Source organism: Diabrotica virgifera, chromosome 5, assembly GCF_917563875.1.
Source record: "Diabrotica virgifera virgifera chromosome 5, PGI_DIABVI_V3a".
In the NCBI taxonomy this organism is placed as follows: domain Eukaryota; kingdom Metazoa; phylum Arthropoda; class Insecta; order Coleoptera; family Chrysomelidae; genus Diabrotica; species Diabrotica virgifera.
This window is the reverse complement of record NC_065447.1, coordinates 26,060,796-26,069,966: the sequence shown is the minus strand read 5'-3', so window position 1 is coordinate 26,069,966 and position 9,171 is coordinate 26,060,796. Positions and strand designations below refer to the sequence as shown.

Sequence of the window (9,171 nt, the reverse complement as noted above, 5' to 3'; positions counted from 1 at the left end):
AACGAAATTAATATACTTTAAACAGTTTATTTATATTTTATTTAAATATTAAACTAATTTTAATACTTCTACTTCTCAAAATTTTTTATTAAAATGGTGACAAGAATTAAAATAATAAAAGAATAAAACACACACAAACAAACACATTGAAGAATGCCACAAATGATTCCTGAACAATGCAGGAAAATTTTTTAACTAAATACGTATTTTCTGAAAAAAAATTTAGGTATATAATAAATAAACTTACAATCATAAAATGCATAAAAAAATAAAAGTTTCCATTGGGGTTCGAACCCGCTTATCAGCGCAGTTAGTATTGAAATTCATTCACCTTAAACTTTTACCCACGGAGACCATGTGTCATCATGTGCGAAGATCAACTAACTAAACGGATTAAACTTTTGACGGTTCTGAATTTAACCAAATTATTTTGATTTTGAATTGAAATTGTTTAGAATTGAAAGAAATATTAAAAACAAAACATTGAGTAAGAAAACAATATATTAGGTGAATATTGATAGAAATTTTGATGGTAATCAAATTATGTAAATCAAAGCATTACATACTATTTTGGTAGGTTCTTTTTAGATTGTCCAAATAGGTAGGTAGGTACCTACCTACCAATGAAATTTTTTATTAGGATACTGAAACATTTACAATTATTACGTACCTGTCGCTTTTAAAAACTATTTAAAAAGTCACTACAATATTATAAATTTGTTTTTTGCTCTGCCATCACACCAATAAAAACTAATATACACAACAGCAATTTGTTTATCCAAAATCTCCATATCCAACAATTACTGACAGATGATTTTAACACCCAATCAGATCCCTCTGTGTGCGCATGCGCGCAGTATTATGAAATTTTACTCTCAATCTCGCCTAAAGAAGTATAACTTCAAAAACCATTGTTACCCCAATATTAATGTATAAAAGAAACGAAATATATCAAAATTATTTAAGTAATGAAGTCCAAGTAGACTCACACTGTAACTGTTTGCCCAAGGAATGGGCATTCTTGGAGTGATTCTACACAAATGGGCTTGGTGGGTACGAAGATATCAGGCACATGACGGCATCACCAGATTTGATGGCTTTTGTATTTTCTTAAGTGGTTTTACCAGAACGACGGTAAATCTTCTCTTTGATCTCAGCGAATTTTCAGGCAATGTGAGCTGTGTGACAGTCGAGCACAGGGGTGTTTCCATTTGAGATTTGACCAGGGTGGTTGAGTACAATGACTTGGGCAGTGAGGTCAGAAGCTTCTCTGGATACTGCTTCCTGGAGAGCTTCATGATACATTTCAACAAATTTTACTTCAGTCGTCAAATGGGCTGGAGCAAAAACTATAACCATACCAGCCCATCCCTTGAACCATGGCATCTTGTCAGATCCATCTACATGGTGTTCCCATGCCATCCTGAAATTGGTACAAACGCAAGAGCAGCCGGGTTGTAACCAATTGTTTTATGTACGAGGATAATTTCTTCTTGATTTCCTCAAAACATAATTCACTGTATGCTGACTCAGTCAACTCCATTTTGTTGACACCAACAAGGTCCTTTACCCATTGCTGTCTTCTCACAAATAATACCCATCTACATCTTTGACCACTCGCCAAACCGCTTGGCAAGCGTGGCGTTTTACATATATGCTAAAACCTCTTAATTTGCACTGATTTCGTACCTAATTTCCATAAAACTCCAGATGAGATCTAGTATGGGCGCCAGGTGTCTCGCACCATCGCCCCCATATTATTAGTAAGTATTTATCCACCCCAAAAACCTTCCAGTAACGAGTTTGCATTGATTTTGTATCAAATTTACATGAAACTTCAAGAAAGGAATGCCCATCCTGAACACCAGGTGTCTCGGACACCATCACCAACGTGATATTAGTGTTCAGCGACCCCAAAAACCTGGAGTAACGAGACTGCATTGATTTTATATCCAATTCATATCAAACTTCTGGAGGCGAGGTTCTTCATGTGCACAAGGTGTCTTGGAAATTATTGCTCTCGTGATATTCGTGTTCAACTAGCCCAAAAATCCCCAACAAAATTGAACTCATTTCCGTCAATTATTTCCGAATACTTCAAAATGCAGAGCAGATTTTGAACAGACGCAATTTTCATTATAAGGCAGTTGATGGAAAAATACAGGAGTAAAGAAACAAACGCTCATATGGTATTCATTGATCTTGAGAAAGCATATGATAGAGTTCCTCGAGATATTCTGTGGTGGACACTCAATAAAAAAGGAGTCCCTGGTGCATATGTAAAGATTTTGAGGGATATGTATGAGGGAGTAACGACTAGTGTTAGGACAGGTGTGGGAGAGACTGATAAATTTAATGTGAAAGTAGGATTGCACCAAGGCTCGGTGCTTAGTCCGTATTTATTCTCATTAGTTTTGGACCAGATAACAGCGAAACTACAGGGTAACATTCCATGGTGCTTAATGTATGCTGATGATGTCGTGTTAGTAGGAAATAGTGAAAGAGACTTAGAACAAAAACTGGAACAGTGGACACGAGCTCTGGAGGAAAAAGGTTTAAAACTTAGTAGGACAAAGACAGAGTATTTGGAATGTTCATTTAAAGATGAAGTTACTACAAATAAAATGGTATCCTTGGATGGTGAACTGATTGTAAAAAGCAATAGTTTTAAGTACCTGGGATCGGTATTACAGAGTAATGGAGAAATAGATGGAGATGCATGCAGTAGAATTAGGGCTGGATGGATGAAGTGGAAGAAAGCGAGTGGTGTGTTGTGTGACAGAAAAGTTCCAATGAAGCTGAAAGGAAAATTCTATAAAACAGCCATAAGACCGACTGTGATGTACGGAACTGAATGTTGGGCAGTGAAAAAGAAAGAGGAACAACGAATGCATGTGGCGGAGATGAGAATGCTTAGATGGATGAGTGGAAAATACATAATACTTATTCCAGTTGTAAGATAAGTATAACGGGATGTAAGGTTGTGTTATAATATGGTTAGCACCGTTTTTCGGAACGACCACATTTAACGACATAGGCGGGAGACGAGCAAATGCAGCACAGAACTTAAAGATATTTAAAACAAAATTGACCGGTTTAATATTGTTAACTTTTACTTATATAAAAAAATAAAAACCTTATTTTGTAAAAGGTATATGTATTTAAAATCCCCAAAAAGGGCTGTATCACAAAACGTTTTCGGAATCAATATTCCATCATCAGTGTTATCACAGGTTTACATGCTTTAAGCCACCAAAATGTACGGGTAAAAACCCTTAAATTGATTTTAAACAGTTGGGGTTACATTATGTTATCTGATTTTGAAGGATGTTAAAAATATTTCCAGATTAACGCCTGGCATCACATGACATCAACCATATTGGTTGGAAAATTGTAGGTAGAACCTTACATGGCAGAGTTTAGGTGACAACTCTGCTCTGCCGTGTAAGGTTGTCACCTAAACTCTGCCATCCGGGTTGCTACCCGATCTCGGGGGTGGAAACTTTTTATTATAAATTTTGAGTGCAAAAGTTAGTAACAACATTAATTCTAAGCAAAAAAAGTTCTATATATTTTTTTAATAAAATTAACAGTTTTCGATTTATTCGCTATCGAAAGTGTTATTTTAATATCGAAAAAATCAATGTTTTTAATAAGTTTTCTGCTAATAATTCCAAAAGTTTTCGTTTTATCAAAACAACTTTACTTAACAAAAATGTACCTTTTGAGAAATAAACAAAACCGTTTTTATTAATTTTCTTTAAGACCAATAGTAATTGAGCTATACTTTATTATATGTTAACTCTTCTTCGTCAAATGCTAAATATTGTAGTTTCAAAGTCAAAAGACGGGAAACTATGCATTTTTCGAGGATAACTTGTTCAAGCTAATTTAAAGCATTTAAAAATATCTATCTCCATAAATAAAAAAAGTCTCTAGCTCAAAAATTAAGTGACTTATAATGAAAAGAATGTCAGTACCTATTTTTTCAGCGAAAAAGTGATCGGAAGCAACCTCCTAATCACCACCCTAATTAAAATTAATCATTGACCTTATTTGTTCTTCTTTATTTATGTATTATGAATAGGTTCTAGAAGTTTGACCGGCTTAGAATGATTAGTTTTTAAAAAAATGGAGTTAAAAACGAATAACGAATTTTTGTAGTTTGGAAAAAATGACTTTTTCTTCAGAATAGAAAAATTATCATCAGAGATACGAAAAAATGTTTAAATATGAAATTGTAGCTTATTTAATTCCCAAGAACCTAGTTTGCAAAAATTTTTTTACGGCAAAAATTGAGTGAACTATTGACAATTAAAATTTGTAATAACATGCAAAAGCCACCTTTACCAACCCTTTCAAAGTCACCTCTTTTTGCGACTGAGGATTTTAAAAATATTTAATATTAATCGGCTTATACACTGCGCTTCATAGAAAACGGGCACCCTAAAAAATGGGTCAATTTTGATGTCGCGTATCTCCTTAACCTGTTATCCGATTTAAGTGATTTTTTGAATATGTTATAGCGCTATTCTTTGTCAATATCCCTGTAATAATATTTTTGCCAAACAGGTAAATTTTCATTGTATACCGAGTGTACGAATCAAACTGTGTTTTTTTGTCAAAGTTCGCAACACCCTGTGGAATATTCTAGCCTTTATAAAATACTCAAATTAAATCCCGACTATAGCCTCAGGTTTTCTGAACATTCTGTTTTTTTATTCATTCTCTTATGTTGGATAATACAAAAAAAGTTATGTACTTTAATAACTAGTCATGTTCTTCATCAGTATAGGTTGTTTGTAAATAAGTGCGACAAACTTTAAGGGGCAATTCTGCATAAAAAAATAATGGCCGTTTGCATTATAAACTTATGTCCGCAAATGCTTCGTTTACGAGATACGGGATGTTGAATTTTTTTTAACAAACTGACGATTTATTTTATTGCCCTAAAACCAGCTGAGATATGCAAATGAAATTTGGTAGGTTCTAAGAGATAGTTATTGCGAATTTTTTGACTTGCAATCAAGAAATTTATATTCACTATTGGCGTACATACGGGTAATATGACCGATCATATTACCCGTATGCACGCCAATGGTGAATATAAAATTCTTAATTGTATATCAAACAAGCTGAAATTGCGAGCATTATCATAACGAAAACTTTGTTTATATACCTATTTAAATTCATAATATAGAAAATTGCTATTACGAAAAACTGTTTAGAATTAAAAATTATGTTTTAATGTGCAAGTACATCATTCTAATTTAAATGTTGTGAACTATAAAGATACTTTACTCGAAATTCATATTTTTTTACATACCTCGTATAAAATTAATAGAATTTGATTCATGATGGTTGCATCATAAATCTTAGACCAAGAAGAGATTTTTATGAAGAATAACTTTTCTTCGTCAAATTAAAAATACAAGAGTTATAATTGAAAATGATGTTGGTATCCATAATTTGAGAAAATTCGTCAAATATTTTTTTTTTATTAGAAGGATGTAATTTTATATATCAGAACATACTTTTTTATTCCAAACTACATTTTAAATAACAATTTTCCAATATTGTAAACTAAATAATACATACATGATAAAGATACTTTTTACTGATGAACTTTACTTGGATCTACAGACCTAGCGAGTCTCGTAAATTACACGGCTTTGCGCCACGCTTCACGCAACCGTATTTGCGTACTTGTGTTTTGAGTTGTGTGCGCTGGTCGCTGGTCAAGTGGAGAATTTACCAAATTTAAATATAATCGTTTGTACTGATTCATTATTAATATAGTATAATATGTATTATTGCTTTCAAAATATACTCAAATTGTATTTTTATACATTTATTACACATATTATTATAATAATTAAATTCACTATAAAATGTCATTTATATTTTATTAATAGCTAAATAATTTAAAATTTAGTTTGACATTAACGAAGTGTCAAACTCAAATATAAATAATAACATTTGCTTTGCTTAACAAATTCAGATTAAAAAAGTATGTAGCCTACTTCCTAATCAAAGATTTCAGCTGACGTTTAGTGCCTGATAGGAGATAACCGGATTGTGACGTCACATTTTAGATTTTGAGGTCGATTATCTCGAAGACGGTTTGAGATATCGAAATGCCGTTTTCAGATTTGGATTCAGAGGACAAAACTACATAAGAATCCATCGATACATCTGCTCTAAGTATTGCAGGAGCGGCGACGCAATAACACACAGACTTTTGCAAATTTATAAACGAAAAGTTTTCGTTGAAAATGTGCAATAACTACGTCTTAAACCCCACCAAATTTTATTTGCATATCTCAACCGGTTTTAAAGCAATAAATAAATCGTCAGTTTGTAAGAAAAAATTCAACATCGCAAACGAAGCATTTGCGGACATGCGATTACAAAGCAACCTGTCATTATTTTTTAATGCAGAATTACCCCTTAAAGTTTGTCGCACTTGTTTATAAACACCCTGTACTGAAAAAGAACGTGGCTAATTGTTAAAGTACCTAACTTTTGTATTATCCAACATAAGCGAATGAATCAAAAAACAAAATGTTGAGAAAACCTGATGCTATAGTTGGGTTTTAATTTCAGTATTTTATAGATGCTAGAATATTCCACAGGGTGTTGCGAACTTTGAGAAAAAAACACAGTTTGATTCGTACACCCGCTATACAATGAAAATTTACCTGTTTAGCAAAAATGTTATTACAAGGATATTGACAAAGAATAAGGCTGTAAGATATTCAAAAAATCACTTAAATCGGACAAGTTTAGGAGATACGCAACATCAAAAATTACCCATTTTTTAGGGTGCCCGTTTTCTACGACGCGCAGTTTAGATTTTGTAAAAACCTACAAAATTCTTTTTTATTAAACTTTCTAAGATAAAAAATAAAAAAGTTACGGTTAAAAAATCAATATATTTTTTTGAAAAAAAAAAATGAGAAATCCAATTGGCAGCATAATAATGTAAGTTAGCGGTGTTTTTAGTCATTGGCCTTATTCATTCTTCTTTATTTATGTATTTATAATAGATTCTAGAAGTTTGACTGGCTTAGAATGATTAGTTTAAAAAAAACTGGAGTTAAAGCGAATAACGAATTTTTATGGTTTGGTAAAAAATGCCATTTTCTTCAGAATAGACAGATTAGCATCAGAGATACGAAAAAATTTTTAAATATGAAATTGTAGGTTGTTTAATTCCCAAGAACTTGGTTTGAAAAAATTCTTTCTACCTCAAAAATTGAGTGAATCGTAAATGAGTATTATCGAAAAACATTGATGTTTTCGAAATAAAACTAACACTTTCGATAGCGAATAAATCGAAAACTATTAATTTTATCAAAAAAATGTATAGAACATTTTCAGCTTAGAATGAATGTGTTTATCAATTTTTGCGGTCAAAATATAACACAAAGTTTCCACCATCGTGATGGGGTGGCTACCGCCCCCATGGTAAAAGCGCTTTTCGCCATCATATAGATTTTGATTTTTGGACTATACACTACTTATTCTCACGTTTTCAAGCAAATTGATCCATTCTGTAAAAATTGCGAGGTGAAAAGCTTCGGTTCCTGGACTATTAATAGTATAAATTAAACTATTAATTTAATTAAACTATTAATTTAATTAAACTATTAATTTAATTAAACTATTAATACAATCTTTAGGACGAAATAGTAACAAAATATCCCTTCAATAATATCTATTTTGCAAGAATATATCTCCTATAATACATGAATATAGGCCGTCCATGTAACTTGACATTGACTAAAACACATTAAGAGCGCATCACGATCTGGCGATGCGTTTGCAAGAAAGTAGGCTACGAGGGCTCGAGAGGTCGATTCGAGGGTTCGGGAGTCCCACTTCGAGTTCCAGGCGAAGGTCGCGGTCGTCGTAGCCGTACCGAATGGCGTAGTTTATTTCCCGCCCCTTTCAATGGAAATTGGAAAAGTTCCCGATGAACGGGAAGGATATCATAATTCTCGTAAGCTCTTTTTTCGGGTAATGTAATTTACTATTGCTTTTATGACATATGATTAAGAAGTCTTTTTGTGTGTGTATCTTTCTAGGATATTTATGTCAAATCTGGTGAAATACATACAACTCGAAATGTATTTAGCAGAAATTAGAATTATAATACCGGGTGTCCATTTATATTTTCCCCCATTTTAACTGCCTATAACTTCTAAACGGCTCAAGATAGAAATATGCGGTTTTCGCTAAAATGTTTTATTTTAGTAAAAGTTTTGTCTGAATGGATTAAATTTTTTATATCGCTTTCAAATACGAAAAAAAATGCGGATTTTTGAAAAAATCTTTGTTGACTTTTTTTTAATGGAACACCCAGTATATTTTTTTGTAAATTGAAATAAAGGTCATTCACCTATCCAACGATATAAAGTTTTTCAAAATCGGTTGTCAAATGACTGAGTAATTAATTTTTAAAATGAGAGGTGCAACTCTCTAACTAAGCACATTGATATTATGTTATGTGATTTCCACATTGCATCTCTCATTTTAAAAATTAATTGCTCAGTCATTTGACAACCGATTTTGAAAATTTTTATATCGCTAGATAGGTAAATGATCGTTTTTTTAATTTTTTAGGTAAATGGCCATTTTTCATATCGCTTTTAAATAAAAAAATGGCGGATTTTTTACAAAAAAACGTTGTTGACTTTTTTTATTAAAACAGCCAGTATATTTTTTTGTAACTTGAAAAAATGGTCATTTACCTATCCAGCGATATAATTTTTTTTAAAATCGGTTGTCAAATGACTGAGAAATTAATTTTTAAAATGAGAGATGCAATGTGAAAATCACAACATAATATCATTTTGCTTAGTTACATGTTATTTAGGTATGTGATATCCACGCTGCACCTCTCATTTTAAAAATTAATTACTCAGTGATTTGACAACCGATTTTAAAAAACTTTATATCGCTGGATAGGTGAATGATCGTTCTTTCAATTTACAAAAAAATATAATGGGTGTTCCATTAAAAAAAGTCAACAAAGTTTTTTTCAAAAATCCGCCATTTTTATTTTCGTAATTGAAAGCGATATAAAAAACTCAATCGATTCATACAAAACTTTTAGTAAAATAAAACATTTCAGCGAAAACCGCATGTTTCTATCTTGAGCCGTTT

General features: G+C 32.0%; 1 pseudogene; it reads right to left on the bottom strand.

Annotated features, from left to right (window-relative positions):
• Nucleotides 1–985: 985 nt before the first annotated feature.
• The window catches only part of LOC114325991 (elongation factor 1-alpha-like), a 50,264-nt pseudogene continuing 42,078 nt past the window's right edge, over nucleotides 986–9,171 (bottom strand).